This window comes from Prionailurus bengalensis, chromosome B1 (genome assembly GCF_016509475.1).
Source record: "Prionailurus bengalensis isolate Pbe53 chromosome B1, Fcat_Pben_1.1_paternal_pri, whole genome shotgun sequence".
NCBI lineage: Eukaryota > Metazoa > Chordata > Mammalia > Carnivora > Felidae > Prionailurus > Prionailurus bengalensis.
In genome coordinates, this window is record NC_057344.1 from 194,582,376 (window position 1) to 194,599,010 (window position 16,635).

General features: G+C 40.2%; 1 long non-coding RNA gene across 1 annotated transcript; it reads left to right on the forward strand.

The window, feature by feature from the left end:
- Window positions 1-6,218: 6,218 nt before the first annotated feature.
- LOC122468495 lies at window positions 6,219-7,518 on the forward strand. The gene is made up of 3 exons (XR_006293261.1): window positions 6,219-6,394; window positions 7,310-7,376; window positions 7,483-7,518. It is a non-coding gene; the product is annotated as an uncharacterized LOC122468495 (long non-coding RNA).
- Window positions 7,519-16,635: the final 9,117 nt, after the last annotated feature.

A 16,635-nucleotide genomic window follows, 5' to 3' on the forward strand; every position in this document is an offset into this window, starting at 1 on the left:
CCTCTCATCACTAAGGTAAATGGCAAGACCCTGAGAGAATGCCTTCATTTAGCATGGCACCCACATTAAGGTGGCCATGGCTGAGGGATTTTGAAAGGGCAGTGAAAGACCCCCAGAGCGCTGTGCTCCCCATCCTGAGAAGGGAGGCCTCAAACATGCAGCAAAAGAGGCCTGGGAGGCTGACAAAGGCCAAGAGTAGGAACAGTGCCAAGACTAAATAACCATCCGTCAGGAGCCACACACACCAGAAAATACCAGAACCCAGTGGCCCCACCCCTGCCCCATATATTCCCTCCTGCCACCAGAGCTTTTTTGAGAATAAGGTGGTGGAGGAGAAATCCCTTGAGAGAGGGAAAAATAACGCTGATGAGCAGTTCTACCTTTGAACTTAATACTGACCCCAAAGACATTGAGTTACTCCCAGAGAGAATAATTAAAATCCAAAAAAAAAGGGAAGGAATCTTGAATCACCCAGCCCCCTCTTCCACCATCATTAGCAGGAATGAAGATTTCAAAGCACAGAACCAGTGATCCACAGAAAATGTGTGTTTTGTAGATCTGAATTGTAATGCGCTCAGTTCTGCTTGTGGGCTCTGAGAGCTTGCCTTACTCAAAGTCTGAGGACCTCTGACATATCGATCACTCAGTCTTTCCAGGAATACTCACCTTACCTGGATACCAGACATCATACTCCTGGTTTGCCTCACCTTACGGGTCATCACTTCTCAGTTGCCTTTGGCAGTTTCGTGTCTTCCCAACCTCTATATGTTGGAGTGCCCCAAGGATGGGTTCTCAGAACCATGCTTTTGTCATTTACATTTCTGCCTCCCAAAGTGTCCCAAGACCAATCTGTCCTCTGGGTTCAGACCCTTTTGTCCAAGTGCTTGACACACTGCGTGGACGTCCAGCAGGCATTTCAAAGGAAGCGTGTCCAGAACTCTGACTCCCAGCCTGCTCCTTCCCCAGGTGCCCCCACCTCTATAAATGGCACAATTATCCCTGCATCCAGGCTGTAAACCTAGTACCCATCCTTGACTCCCTTGTTTCCTTTATGCCTTACGTCTGGTCTATGAGCAAGTCCTGCTGATCTATCATCAAACCCCCCTCATCTCTCACCTTGTATCCTAATCCGTCTTCCTGCTTTCATTCCCCTATAGTGAATTCTCCACCTAGAATGGTTTAAAACATAAGACAGACCTGTCACTTCCCTGCCCAAGCCCTCCAAAGTCTTCCTGTCACATATGGAATAAAGTCTGACCACTTGTAAATCTCTGTATAATCCGACCCTTGCTTCTCTCTCTGGTCTCATTTCTAATCTGCAGCATCGCCAACTCATTTCTCTGCTTTGCTTACCCTTTCCAATCACACTGGCCTGTTCCCAGTTTCATACACCCCAAACTTATTCCTGACTTGAGGTCTTTGCCCCTTGCCTTTTCCTCTGCCCAGAAAGCCTGCCCTAGGCATTCACATGGCTGATTTAAATTCCTTCTTCCTAGAGACAGTCTTGGTCTGTTTCTCTAAAATAACACCCCTCCATCATTTTCCATGGTACTACTCCCCACAAGTAGAGGGGGTTGGGTTGAGAATATGGCTGATATGGAAGACAGCAGAGTTGGGAAATGGAGAGGAACACAGTAGTGATATATCTTTCAATAATCATATATGCATAACAGATGATGTAACAGTGAGAGTCCCTGGTTCTAGGCATGCCTGCACTTGGATTCTTTGCAGGATCATGAGCCAACAGAATCTTTTTGTCTGAAATTCCTGTTTGGGTTGTGTTTTCTGCCACTTGTAACCAAAAATCTTGATCCTAAGAACCAAACCCATGAACACCCACATGCTGTCTACCTGGACATGACATTAGTATTCTACTGTCTTTATCAACATGACTTTACTCTGCAAGGCAAACCTATTTTTTCTACTGCCCCTTAAAAAATCTCTTAGTAAAATCAACATTGTACAGCAATACAAGTTTTTTTGTGAATGCAAAAACTAAGTTGTGCTGTCCCCAATGTTTATAGCAGCACTATCAACAATAGCCAACGTATGGAAAGAGCCCAAATGTCCATCAATAGATGAATGGATAAAGAAGATGTGGTATATATATACGATGGAGTGTTACTTGGCAATCAAAAAGAATGAAATCTTGCTATTTGCAACTACGTAGATGGCACTGGAGGTTATTATGCTAAGTGAAATTAGTCAGTCAGAGAAAGACAAATATCAGATGACTTCACTCATATGAGGACTTTAAGAGACAAAACAGATGAACATAAGGGAAGGGAAATAAAAATAATATAAAAACAAGGAGGGAGACAAAACAGAAGAGACTCATAAATATGGAGAACAAACTGAGGGTTACTGGAGGGGCTGTGGGAGGGGGGAAGGGCTAAATGGGTGAGGGGCATTAATGAATCCACTCCTGAAATCATTGTTGCACTATATGCTAACTTGGATGTAAACTAAAAAAATAAAATAAAATTTTTAAAAAGGAGAAAAAAAAGAAGGTGCCATTTGCAACTATGTGGATGGAACTAGAGGGTGTTATGCTAAGTGAAATTAGTCAGAGAAAGACAAATATCATATGACTTCACCCATATAAGGACTTTAAGATACAAAACAGATGATCATAAGAGAAGGGAAACAAAAATAATATAAAAACAGGGAGGGGGACAAAACATAAGAGACTCTTAAATAAGGAGAACGGTTACTGGAAGGGTTGTGGGAGGGGGGATGGGCTGAGTGGGTAAGGGGCACTAAGGAATCTACTCCTGAAATCATTGTTGCACTATATGCTAATTTGGATTTAAATTTAAAAATAAATTAAAAGTTAAAAAAAAAAAACAAGTCGTGCTGCAAAGTTGTTAAATGGCAAAAACAAATTGCACCATTACTGTCTTTGACAACATGACTTTATTATTCCGGAAACTCTTGCCCAGGAAGATAAAAAGTTGCAAATGACTTTTGTTCCTGTTAGGAACTTTCTGAAATCAAACAGATGTAAATGAACATCAGACTGCTCAACATTTCAATAGAGAAGATCAAATGACTGTTTATACCTTAAGAGGCTTCTAAACCTTCCCCCTGGTAGCCCCTGCCTCGTTGTGTCCACAGATCCTAATCAAGCCCCTGCATTGAAAGACCTGTCTTAAACCAGCCCCTCACACCTCAAAATATCCAAATATCCTGATTTTGCCCCCCACCCAATTCTGATATTCTGTTATACCGTCAAGGTGGCAATAAACTCAGATTGGCTGATGATTGTTCCAGCAATATTTTCATAAAGAAGTATTGAAGAATAAATACAAGTAACTAATCCTAGACCTGAGCTCTGTGAGTATTAGTTTGGGGTGTGTGTGTGTGTGCACAGGCGTGCACGGGCGCTGTTAGGGACTTTCTGAAGGATGACATCCAAGAGGAATCTTTCTTTGGCCACAGGGATTTCACATCCATTTTACCTGCTTCTCCTGACCTGTGAACCCTATGGATCTCTTGGGCCATGACTAAAGTTTGAAAACACTTTTGTCTTCTTTTTCATCTATAACAGGTTCTGTAATTGCAAAGGCCACATGGGATCGTGGACAGACTCAGAACCATGGCTGAGTCCTGGCCCTGCCACGTTTAAGGGATGCCAGTTAACTTTTGAGCCTCATTTAAAATGCAGGTTACACTATGTATTAGTCAAAGTTCTCCAGAGAGAACCAAAATCAATAGGGTGTGGGTGTGTGTATGTGGGTGTGTATATGAAGACAGAAAGAGGAAAAAAGACACGGAGACAGAGTGAGAAAGATTTATTTTAAGAAATTGACTCACATGATTGTGGAGGCTTGGCAGGTCCAGAATCTTCAGGGTAGACCAGCAGGCTGGAGAACCAGGGAGGAGTAGCAGTTTGAGTCCAAAGATAGTCTGCTGACAGAATTCCCTCTTACATGAGGGAGGTCAGGTTTTTTTTCTTTCAAGGCCTTCAACCAATTGGATGAGGCCCACTCACATTATGGAGGATAGTCTGTTTTACTCAAAGTCTACTGATTTAAATGTTAGTCATATCTTTAAAAACTACAATAATGTTTGACCAACTATCTAGGTACAGTGGCCTAGCCACGTTGACACATAAATTTAGCCATTATGCCATCCCAGAGTCTCTGTTCTTAACAACAATAATAACAAAAAATCCAACTCAATCTAATGCCATTTCTCCAAACCCCAAATATTACCATTTTCTACTTTTCTAAAGTTATCAATCATCAATTACTATTTTTCTTTGAATTGACTGAATTTTAAATTTAAATTTATTCTAGAAGAAAGATCTATTGCACTACATTGAAATAAAAGCTAGGGGCACCTGGGTGGCTCAGTCAGTTAAGTCTCCAACTCTTGATTTCAGCTCAGGTCATGATCTTGCAGTTAATGAGTTCAAGCCCTGCATCGGGTTCTGCACTAACAACACAAATCCTGCTTGGTAATCTCTGTCTCTCTTCTCTCTCTGCCTCTCTCACTCTCAAAATAAATAAATAAACTTAAAAATAAAAGAAATAAAAGCTAGTATAATTTTATATATGCAGAAGTAATTATAAAAATGAATACAATTTGAAGAAATTTAAGGTACTAAAGTCTAGCTAGAAATCACTATCTCGGGGTGCCTGGGTGACTTGGTCAGTTGTGTGTCCAACTCTTGATTTTGGGCTCAGGTCGTGAGCTCACGGTTCACGGGTTCAAGCCCCACATCAGACTCCACACTGATAGTGTGGAGCCTGCTTGTGACTCTCTCTCCTCTCTCTCTGCCCCTTCTGCACTCACACTCTCCCTCTCTCAAAATAAATAAATAAATATTTTTAAAAAAAGGAAAAGAAACCACCATCTCATCGAGGTTCTGGCCTGAGTACTACTTAGTTTTTGTTAAGAGGAAAAAGAAAAGAAAGGGAAAAAAACAACAAAAAGATAGGCATAGAACGAATGCAAAAATAAAGGAGACATAATAGCAAACTGAAATCATTCTCGTTGGCGTATTCAGAAGGATTAAGAAAAAAATTTGTTAAGAATAGTTTTTTCGGCCCACAAGATTTGATATTACATCATTTCTAGGAATGATGTAAAATCGTTCCATGTACAACAAAAAGCGTCTCATGGATATGTATCTTACTCCTTGGGAAACATAGACTTCTAAGGGAGAAGGAATCAGTGCTCAAACCTAAGACACAGTGAGAGATGAGAAGTGCATGTTTGAGGGGGGACAAAGTATGTCACGCTCTGTTAAGGTAAGCTGTTTTCTCTAGTTTCCCTAAAAACCTCTCAGTCAAATCGACGTTGGAAGCTAATGCAATTCATTCGCTATAGATGTAAAAAAGTGCTGAGCTGCGCTTCAAAAGTGGCTGCACAGCAAAAACAAAATCCACAGAGACGGCGGATGTGTGGGTGATAAATGCCATCTCATTCAAAGGATTATTGGGCATCTATCAGACCCAGGCGCTGCACCAAGCCTTGGGAAGGTAGAGAGAAGAACATGGTCCCTACCTCTGTGGAGCTCGTGCTTGTGGGAGCGGTGTGGCGTACTGGGTGGTCCCCCAAAGAACACAAGCATTTTCCAAGGGTGATACATAGAATTCCCCATTCTGCTACTCCTTTTTTTTTCCCCCCCTCTTGGAACATACTAGTTTCCTTCTCCCTTGGGTCAATAGCATGTTTCCAGTTCCACTAGTACATTACAAATTTATAATTTTAAATGTACTGGTATAGAAATCATGTATTTACTTTGTTAAATAAGAGATTGAGAGACGACATGGTATAATGACACAGACTAGAATTCCTAAATTTTAAGTTGGCCATCCAGTACCTGGGTAACCTTCCTCTGCTTCAAATTTTCTTAGGACAAAGGCTTAATACTATGTCTGTCTTATGGACAAAAGATTTGTTATTGAACTTTACTTTTATGTAAAAGTATATAAAAAGTATATGCCCCTGCCCTCCCTGTACTCCCATAACTGTGGCTATGGGATTACTCTCTGGCCAAAGGAATGTAAACAGAAATCTGGTTTTATTTATTTATTTTGTTAAATGTTTTATTTATTTTTAAGACAGAGAGAGACAGAGCATGAGTGGGAATGGGGCCGAGAGAGAGGGAGACACAGAATCTGAAGCGGGCTCCAGACTCTGAGCTGTCAGCACAGAGCCTGACACGAGGCTCGAACCCACGAGTTGTGAGATCGTGACCTGAGCCGAAGTCGCACGCTCAACCGACTGAGCCACCCGGGCACCCATAGAAATCTGGTTTTAAAAAAAAGGTACTCTGCTCCTCTTTTTTGGTCCCTTCCTCCATCCTGCTGCTCGGAGCATCCTGCAACACTAGCTGGCATCTTGGAGCTTGGGGATGAAGGCCACATCCTAGACATGCACGGTGAGGAACTGGTTGTTTGTCTCGTTTTGTTTTGCTTTGCTTTGGTTTTGGCATTTTGGGGTGGGTTTTTTTTCTTCTCTTTTATTAAGTTTTTAATTTTAATCCCAGTATAGTCAACCTACAGTGTTGCATTTGTTTCCAGTGTACAATAGAGTGATTTAACAATTCTATACTCAGAATTAGTACTCATCACAAGTACGCTCCTTACTCCCCACCACCTATTCCCCCCATCCCCCAGCCCCCTCACTTCTGATAGCCATCAATTTATTGTCTATAGCTAAGAATATGTTTCTTGGTTTGTCTCTCTCTCTCTCTCTCTCTTTTTTCCTCTTTGTCCATTTGTTTTCTTTCTTAAATTTCATCTATGAGTGAAATCATATGGTATTTTCCTTTCTCTGACACTTATTTCACTTCGTAATATACTCCTAACTCCACCCATGTTGCTGCAGGTGGCAAGATTTCACTCTTTTTATGGCTGAATAATATTCCATTGTGTATATACACCACCTCTCCTTTATCTATTCATCTGCCAGTGGACACTTGGGCTGCTTCCATAATTTGGCTACTGTGAATAATGCTGCAATAAACATGGGGTGCGTGCATCCCTTTGAATTAGTGTTTTTGTATTTTGGGGGTAAATACGCAGTAGTCCAATTACTCGATCGTATGGTAGATCTATTTCTACTTTTGGAGGAACGTCCACTCAACTCCTCAACAAACATTTGCCTCTTATACACCACTGTCTTCCATAGTGCCTGCACCAGTTTGCAGTCCCACGAACGGTGCACGATGGATCCTTTTTCTCCACATCCTCACCAACATTTGTTGTTTCTTGTGGTTTTGACTTTAGCCATTCTGACGGGTGTGAGGTGATATCTCATTGTAGTTTTGATCCCATTCTGTTACTTTTTACAGAAAGAACACAATTTTAAAATAACATTGTATCCTTAAAACAACTCTAATGAATGACTTTCACTAGCAGGTAATTTTCTTTCAACAAATCCTGATTATTTGAATTTGAAAAAATAAAGCTGGCAGTTCCATCTGGGTTATGGATTTAATGTTTTCTTCTATTTTATTTTTTAAAGATTTTTAAGTAAGCGACATGCAGAAGAATGAACCTGGACTACTGTCTTACACCATACACAAAAATAAACTCAAAATGGATGAAAGACCTCAATGTAAGAGGGAAGCCATCAAAATCCTCGAGGAGAAAGCAGGAAAAAACTTCTTTGATCTTGGCTGCAGCAACTTCTTACTCAACACGTCTCCAGAGGCAGGGGAAACAAAAGCAAAAATGAGCTACTGGGACCTCATCAAAATAAAAAGCTTCTGCACAGCGAAGGAAACAATCAGCAAAACTAAAAGGCAACTGACAGAATAGGAGAAGATATTTGCAACATATATTTGCACATATATGTTGCAACAACATATCAGATAAAGGGTTAGTATCCAAAATCTATAAAGAACTCAACACCCAAAAAACAAATAATCCAGTGAAGAAATGGGAAAAAGACATGAATAGACACTTCTCCAAAGGAGACATCCAGATGGACAACTGACACATGAAAAAATGCTCAACATCGCTCATCATCAGGGAAATACAAATCAAAACCACAATGAGATACCACCTTACACCTGTCAGAATGGCTAACATTAACAACTCTGGCAAAAGAGATGTTGGCGAGGATGAGGAGAAAAATGATCTCTTTTGCATTGTTGGTAGCAATGCAAGCTGGTGCAGCCACTCTGGAAAACAGTATGGTGGTTCCTCAAAAAACTAAAAATAGAACTACCCTACCACCCAGCAATTGCACTATTAGGCATTTATCCAAGGGATACAGGTGTGTGTTTTCAAGGGACACATACACTCCAATGTTTATAGCAGTGCTATCGACAATAGCCAAAGTATGGAAAGTGCCCAAATATCCATTGATGGATGAATGGATAAAGAAGATGTGGTATATATATACAATGGAGTATTACTCGGTAATCAAAAAGAATGAAATCTTGCCATTTGCAACTACGTGGATGGAACTGGAGGGTATTATGCTAAGCAAAATTAGTCAGTCAGAGAAAGACAAATATCAGATGACTTCACTCATATGAGGACTTTAAGAGACAAAACAGATGAACATAAGGGAAGGGAAACAAAAATAATATAAAAACAAGGAGGGGGACAAAACAGGAGAGACTCATAAATATGGAGAACAGAGGGTTACTGGAGGGGTTGTGGGAGGGGGGATGGGCTCAGTGGGTAAGGGGCACTAAGGGATATAATCCTGAAATCATTGTTGCACTATATGCTAAGTAATTTGGATGTAAATCTTAAAAAATTAAAAATAAAATGAAAAAAGATTTTTAAGTAATCTCTACACCCAGTGTGGGTCTCAAACCTACAAACCTGAGATCAAGAGTCACACACTCCACTGACTCAGCCAGCTAGACACCCCTTTTCTTTCTATTTTAGCCCAGTATCACTGGCATACATTGGTAACTTCTTCAGAGCAGTGTTTCTTAAGCTAGACTGCTAGATTTATCCATCATTACTTTTAAGTCTGGAACCAATCAATATGTTATTGTTCATTAAGAATCATAGCACTTTGATATTTAAAGCTAAATCCAGTACCCACTGGTGGCCCATTGTTCCATACATAATTCTTGGATTATAAGAGCTTCCCTATTTCAGAAATCTGGAAAGAAATATTAAGTGATCAAACCTGTGTTGACTATGTTGGAGTCTGAAGACAGCCGAAAGGACATCAAGCTTCCCTACCTGCCAGGTACTCGGGGGAGGGTTGAAACTACTTCTCACTGAACCCAGCAGTGAATCATCTATTTCAATCACTTTTCCTATGGCCTATTGACTAACTGCTATTAAAGGAATTCATTTTCGCATGAACTTGGAGTGTCTCTCAATGTCCTTTCAACACTGGAATTGAACTGAATGAAGAATGTGTTGTTGTGCTTTCCAGAACCAACCCTCTGCTGAAGCCAGTTGAGCAAAAGGAAGCACAGGGTATTATTATTATTATTATTACAAACATTATTGTTAATCCTCTTAGATAAATAACACAGTGAAATCTCTGCTCCCATTTCCAAATCCCCCATATTAATGCATTCATTTGTTTATTCATTCATTCACTCAGCAAACATTTGCCGCTTATACACTGTGACAAGCATAAGTTGCCTTTGCCCTTGAAGAATGATGGACGTGAACAAGCAAAGTGTGCATTTTGGCCCAGTATAAGCAGCTAAGTCATGGTGATCGGCACAGGCTTCCTGGAAGAAACAATGTTTTGGCTTGTCCATAAGGACTGAATATGTGCCAGTCAGGTACTGATGTCAGAGAATGGGTTCCAGGCAGAGAAAACTATACACATAGACGAAATCTGGGAAACAGCATGAAAGAGGAAATAAGGGGGGGGGGGGGGAAGCATGAAGAGCAAATGCTCCATGTGACTTGAGTGAAGGCACTTGGGGGAAATGGCGGGGGGACTGTTCTTAGAGTTTTAGCTCTCTCCCAAAAGCAGTGGAGGGCCATTTAAGGAATTTAAATTAAATTAGCTCCTCAAGCATTGTATAGGTTAAATAGTAGTGCTGCCATCAGGAAGAGCCATCTCACACAAATTTAAATGAAAAGCAGATGAATAATTATTTTTATGTGCTGTTGAATTCAATTTGCTAGTATCTTATTGAGAATTTTTGCATCTATATTCATCAGGGATATTGGCCTGTAGTTCTCTTTTATTGCTGGGTCTCTGTCTGGTTTAGGAATCCAAGTAATGCTGGCTTCATAGAATGAGTCTGGAAGTTTTCCTTCCCTTTCTAATTTTTGGAACAGCTTGAGAAGGATAGGTATTATCTCTGCTTTAAATGTCTGGTAGAATTCCCCTGGGAAGCCATCTGGTGCTGGACTCTTATTTGTTGGGAGATTTTTGATAAAAGAACTATTCACCATGATCAAGTGGGCTTCATCCCTGGGCTGCAGGGCTGGTTCAACATTTGCAAATCAATCAATGTGATACATCACATTAACAAAAGAAAAGAAAAGAACCATAGGATCCTGTCAATCGATGCAGAAAAAGCATTTCACAAAATTCAGCATCCTTGCTTAATAAAAACCCTCAAGAAAGGCAGGATAGAATGAACATACTTAAACATCATAAAAGCCATTTATGAAAAGCCCCCAGCTAATATCATCCTCAATGGGGAAAAACTGAGAACTGTCCCCCTGAGATCAGGAACATGACAGGGAGGTCCACTCACCGCTGTTGTTTAACATAGCTTTGGAAGTTCTAGCATCAGCAATCAGACAACAAAATGAAATCAAAGGCATCAAGATTGGCAAAGATGAAGTCAAGCTTTCACTTTTTGCAGATGAAACGTATTATACATGGAAAACCGATAGACTCCACCAAAAGTCTACTACAACTGATACATGAATTCAGCAAAGTCGCAGGATACAAAATCAATGTACAGAAATCAGTTGCATTCTTATACACTAATAATGAAGCAACAGAAAGACAAAGAAACTGATCCCATTCACAATTGCACCAAGAATCATAAAATACCTAGGAATAAACCTAACCAAAGATGTAAAAGATCTATATTCTGAAAACTATAGAAAGCTTATGAAGGAAATTGAAGAAGATATAAAGAAATGGAAAAACATTCCGTGCTCATGGATTGGAAGAATAAATATTGTTAAAATGTCAATACTACCCAAAGCTATCTACACATTCAATGCAATCCCAATCAAAATTGCACCAGCATTTTCTCAAAGCTAGAACAAGCAATCCTAAAATCTGTATGGAACCACAAAAGACCCCAAATAGCCAAAGTAATATTGAAGAAGAAGACCAAAGCGGGAGGCATCACAATCCCAGACATTAGCTGATTACTACAAAGCTGTAATCATCAAGACAGCATGGTATTGGCACAAAAACAGACACATAGACCAATGGAATAGAATAGAGACTCCAGAATTGGACCCACAAAAGCATGGCCAAGTAATCTTTGACAAAGCAGGAAAGAATATCCAATGGAAAAAAGACAGTCTCTTTAACAAATGGTGCTGGGAGAACTGGACAGAAACATGCAGAAGGATAAAACTAGACCACTTTCTTACACCATTCACAAAAATAAACTCAAAATGGATAAAGGACCTGAATGTGAGGCAGAAAACCATCAAAACCCTAGAGGAGAAAGCAGGAAAAAAACCCTCTGACCTCAGCCGCAGCAATTTCTTACTCTACACATCTCCAAAGGCAAGGGAATTAAAAGCAAAAATGAACTATTGGGACCTCATGAAGATAAAAATCTTCTGCACTGCAAAGGAAACAATCAACAAAACTAAAAAGCAACCAACGGAATGAAAAAAGATATTTTCAAATGACATATCAGACAAAGGGCTAGTATCCAAAATCTATAAAGAACTCACCAAAATCCGCACCCAAAAAGCAAATAACCCAGTGAAGAAATGGGCAGAAAACATGAATAGACACTTCTCTAAAGAAGACGTCCAGATGGCCAACAGCCACATGAAAAGATGTTCATCACTCCTCATCAGGGAAATACAAATCAAAACCACACTGGGATACCACCTCATGCCAGTCAGAGTGGCTAAAATGAACAAATCAGGAGACTATAGATGCCGGAGGGGATGTGGAGAAATGGGAACCCTCTTACACTGTTGGTAGCAATGCAAACTGGTGCGGCCACTCTAGAAAACAGTGTGGAAGTTCCTCAAAAAATTAAAAACAGATCTACCCTATGACCCAGCAATAGCACTGCTAGGAAGTCATCCAAGGGATACAGGAGTGTGGATGCATAGGGGCACTTATACCCCCAATGTTTATAGCAGCACTTTCAACAATAGCCAAATTATGGAAAGAGCCTAAATGTCCATCAACTGATGAATGGATAAAGAAATTGTGGTTTGTATGCACAATGGAATACTACTTAGCAATGAGAAAGAGTGAAATCTGGCCATTTGTAGCAACGTGGATGGAACTGGAGAGTGTGATGCTAAGTGAAATAAGTCATACAGAGAAAGACAGATACCATATGTTTTCATTCTTATGTGGATCCTGAGACACTTAACAGAAGACCATGGGGGAGGGGAAGGAAAAAAAAGAGGGAGGGAGGCAAATCATAAGAGACTCTTAAAAACTGAGAATAAACTGAGGGTAGATGGGGAGTAGGAGGGAAGGGAAAGTGGGTGATGGGCATTGAGGTGGACACCTGGTGGGAGGAGCAATGGGTGTGGTATGGAAACCAATTGGACAATACATTTCATATTTTAAAAAAAGAGAAAGAAAGAAAGAAAGAAAGAAAGAAAGAAAGAAAGAAAGAGAAAGAAAAAGAAAAGCAGATCTAAAACCACAATGCAGTCTCTCCTGACACCTACCACAATGTCTAAAATGGAAACGATAAACAATGCCAAGTGTTGGCAAGGATGTGAACCTTCATTCACTGGGATAGTGTATATTGTGACAATCGCTTTGGAAAACTTTGTTGGTAGCAACCACTGATGCATAACCTATGACTCAGCAATCCACTCCTCAAATATGTCCCCACTAGAAATGTGTACGTAGGTCTGCCAAGAGGCATGTATGAGATGGTTGCAGCGTTGTTTCTAATACCCCAGAACTGGAAATTCTCCAAATGCTCATCACGAGAGAATGGGTAAATGAATTATTATATATTCCCACAAGAAAATACTGTATGGTGATAAGAATGAGAAAATTATAACAACATATGGCAGGAATGAATTTCACAAGCACAATGCTTAGCTGAAAACACCAAACACAGAAGAATATATATTCTATGGTTCCATTTATATAAAGTTTAAAAGAGGCAAAAATACTCCCTGTTGTAGGATGATAAGATGTGGTTATCCATGACAAGTAGTTATTGGAATGGGCATGAGAGAAGATTCTGGGGTGGCGAAAATGTGGTTTCTTGACCTGAGGGCTTGTTATATGGGTGTTCATCTTGTGAAAACCTCATGAGCTTTTTTACAATTTGTGTACCTTTATGTGTGTATGTTAAACACAGTAAAAGTAAAAAGGCTCTACCTTTCCCAAAACACACACACACACACACACACACACACACCAATAGGAAGACAAAAAGAATACCAAAGCTACTAACACACTGCAGTGGGACTTGAGTCAAGTGAGAGACCAGAACAGAATTTTCAGCAGGGAGCTGATCTTAGCACAAAAGGAAGAAAAGGTGGCCTGCTGACATGTGGGTTTTGGTGTCCTAGACAGTATTTTTAACATTTGTAATTATAGTTCACCCTTGAACAACAGGGGTTTGAACTGTGTGGATCCACTCACATGTAGATATCTTTTTTTATGTATAAATACAGCACAGCACTATAAATGTATGTTCTCTTTCTTATGATTTTTTAAATCATTTCCTTGTTTCTAGGTTACTTTATTGTAAAAGTAGAGCATATAATACATATTATATACAAAATATGTGTTGATCAACTGTTAATGTTATTGGTAAGTCTGGTCAATAGTAGGTCATTAGTAGTTGAGTGGGTTTTCTTGACATTTATTTATTTTGAGAGAGAGAGAGAAAGAGAAAAAAAACTAGCAGGGAAGGGGCAGAGAGAGGAGGAGAGAGGATCTGAAGTGGGCTCTTCACTGATAGCAGCCAGCAAGCCAGATGAAGGGCTGAAACTCACAAACCATGAGATCATGGCCTGAGCTGAAGTCAGACGCTCAACCAAGTGAGCCCCCCAGGAGCCCCAGTAGTTGAGTTTTAGGGGAGTCAAAGTTATACATGGATTTTCAACTGTGCAAGGAGGTTACTGTTGCTAAATCCCAGGTTGTTCAAGAATCAACTACAGTCTCTAAAATTCTGAAAATTTCACATAAAAACCTAAATGCCCTTCACTGTTTGCTTTTCTAAAAAACAATAAAGATCTAAGAACAATATAGGGCACATGCTCTGATTTACATTTTAAAAGAAAATCTTCAGCTGTTTTGTGGAAAAGATACTAGGAACAGCAAAAGCAAAACTGGGGACCAGGTATGAGGCTGTCGCCAGAATCCAGATAAGGGGTGAGAGTATCTTGGATCACGGAGGTAACAGGAAAAATGCCAGTACATGTGCAAATTCTAGATATATTCTGAAAGCATAATTGATTGGACTGCCTTGCATGGGGTGTAGTAGATAAAGAAAAAGCCAAGGACAACTCTAAAAGTTTTGGCCTGACCAGCTGGAATGAGAAACTTGTCAACTGAGACAGGGGCAGCCTGAGAATTGAGTAGGAGTTTAAGGGACATCATGGATGGGGAGTAGTCTATTTGGGATATGTTAAATTTGAGATAGCTTTTTTTTTCAAGTTTATTTATTTATTTTAAGAAAGAGAAAGAGAGAGCACGCACAGAGGAGAGACAGAGAGAGAGGAAGAGAGAATCCCAAGCAGTCTCCTTGCAGTCAGCACGGAGCCCAATGCAGGGGTCAAACTCCCGAACTGTGAGACCATGACCTCAGCTGAAATCAAGAGTTGGACACTTAATCAAGTGAGCCCCCCCACCAGGAACCCCTGAAATAGCTCTTAAAAAGCCAAGTGCAGGTTTCAAGAGATATTTGAAGAGTTGAGTCTGGAGTTCAGGACAGAGGTCTGAAAAGAAGACATAATTTGAGGGAATCATCAGTGTATGGTGGTATTTCAAGCCATGAGATTAGAGGCAAGCAAGGGAATATGTGGAGTCCTAGGACTGAGACCTGGGCCTCGAACATGAGGAGGTCTGGGTGGAAAATAGGAAGCAGCAAAGGAGACAAAAGAGGAATTGTCAATAAGGTAGGACATAACCAAGAGAGTATGATATCCTGGGAGGCAAAGGAAGTAGGTACGTTTCTGAGGATTCAGTGGTCAACTGGGTCAGATGTCAAGGAGAGTGAACACTGACGAATGGCCAGCGCATTGAGCAACATGGAGGTCATTATGACCATGGCCAGAGCTCATTTGGTAGTGTGATGGGCCAAAAGACATCACCGTCTCTTGATGGTGACTTCAAGAGAGCCTAGGAGGAAAAGAATAGGAATCAATGAGTTTAGTTAACTCTTTCATTGAATTTTGCTGCAAAAGGGAGCTAAGAAGTAAGATCACCAATCCAGGGGTCCAGAAAAGCATCTTTCTGTTTGTGTGTCTGTATTTTGTTAAATGGGAAAATTAGCTGCATGTTTGTGTGTGGATAAGAATGTTTAGCAGGGGTGCTTGGGTGGCTCAGTTGGTTAAGCATCCGACTTCGACTCGGGTCATGATCTTTTGGTTTGTGAGTTCGAGCCCCGTGTCAGGCTCTGTGCAGACAGCTTGGAGCCTGGAGTCTGCTTTGGATTCTGTGTCTCATTCCATCTCTGTCCCTCCCCTGCCCATGCTCTGTCTCTTTCTGTCTCAAAAATAAATAAAAACATTAAAAACATTTTTTAAATAATGTTTAGCAAAAAGCTAGCAATTAATAGAAACCAGTGGGAAATTTGGGGGGAAATATTCTCAGTTGCCTTATCCATAACTGGCATGTATAATGCTTATCTCACCTAGATTTTATAAAGGCAAAATGACTTAATATAGATGAGTGCCTCATTCCCAATAGTACTCAAAAAATGACAATGACACTGACTTGTCTTATTGTCCCTCAATCACAATTTTCAGGTCTGGGAATCTCTGTACTGAGAGGCTGTATGTCTAGTAAATAAATACAAGAAGCTAATGAGATTAAGTTTATCCGTAAATAACTCATCAAATTTTTTAAACATTTCATTCTTAATAAAATGCATCCCTATTAAAATATTAAATCAAAGGCAAAAACAACATTGGAAGAGCAGCATATTTCATATCTTTGGTATCCTGTTTACATAGGCTGATTTTAAACCCAAAGATTTATTTAAATGTTCTATAGCCTTTATGACAAAATTAAGGTATGAGAGCTGCTTCAGGCTGTAGGTCAGACTCTGTGAGAAACTACCTCCCTCCCTACTTGATTTCATAGCACAGATCAGCCAAATGGACGAGCCAAAAGTTTGAAGTCAGCTAAGTTGCACTGATTAACTGCTGAAATTGAGGTTAAGGGCAATTCCCCAGGAATCAGGAAACCCTGGGCTCTAACCTTGAGGTTAAGTTGCCCTGTTGGATTTGAACACTGGAAAGATCTTTAACTTTCTACGCCTCTGTTTCCTAACCAGTAAAACAAAGAGCTTAGTCCTGATGCCAT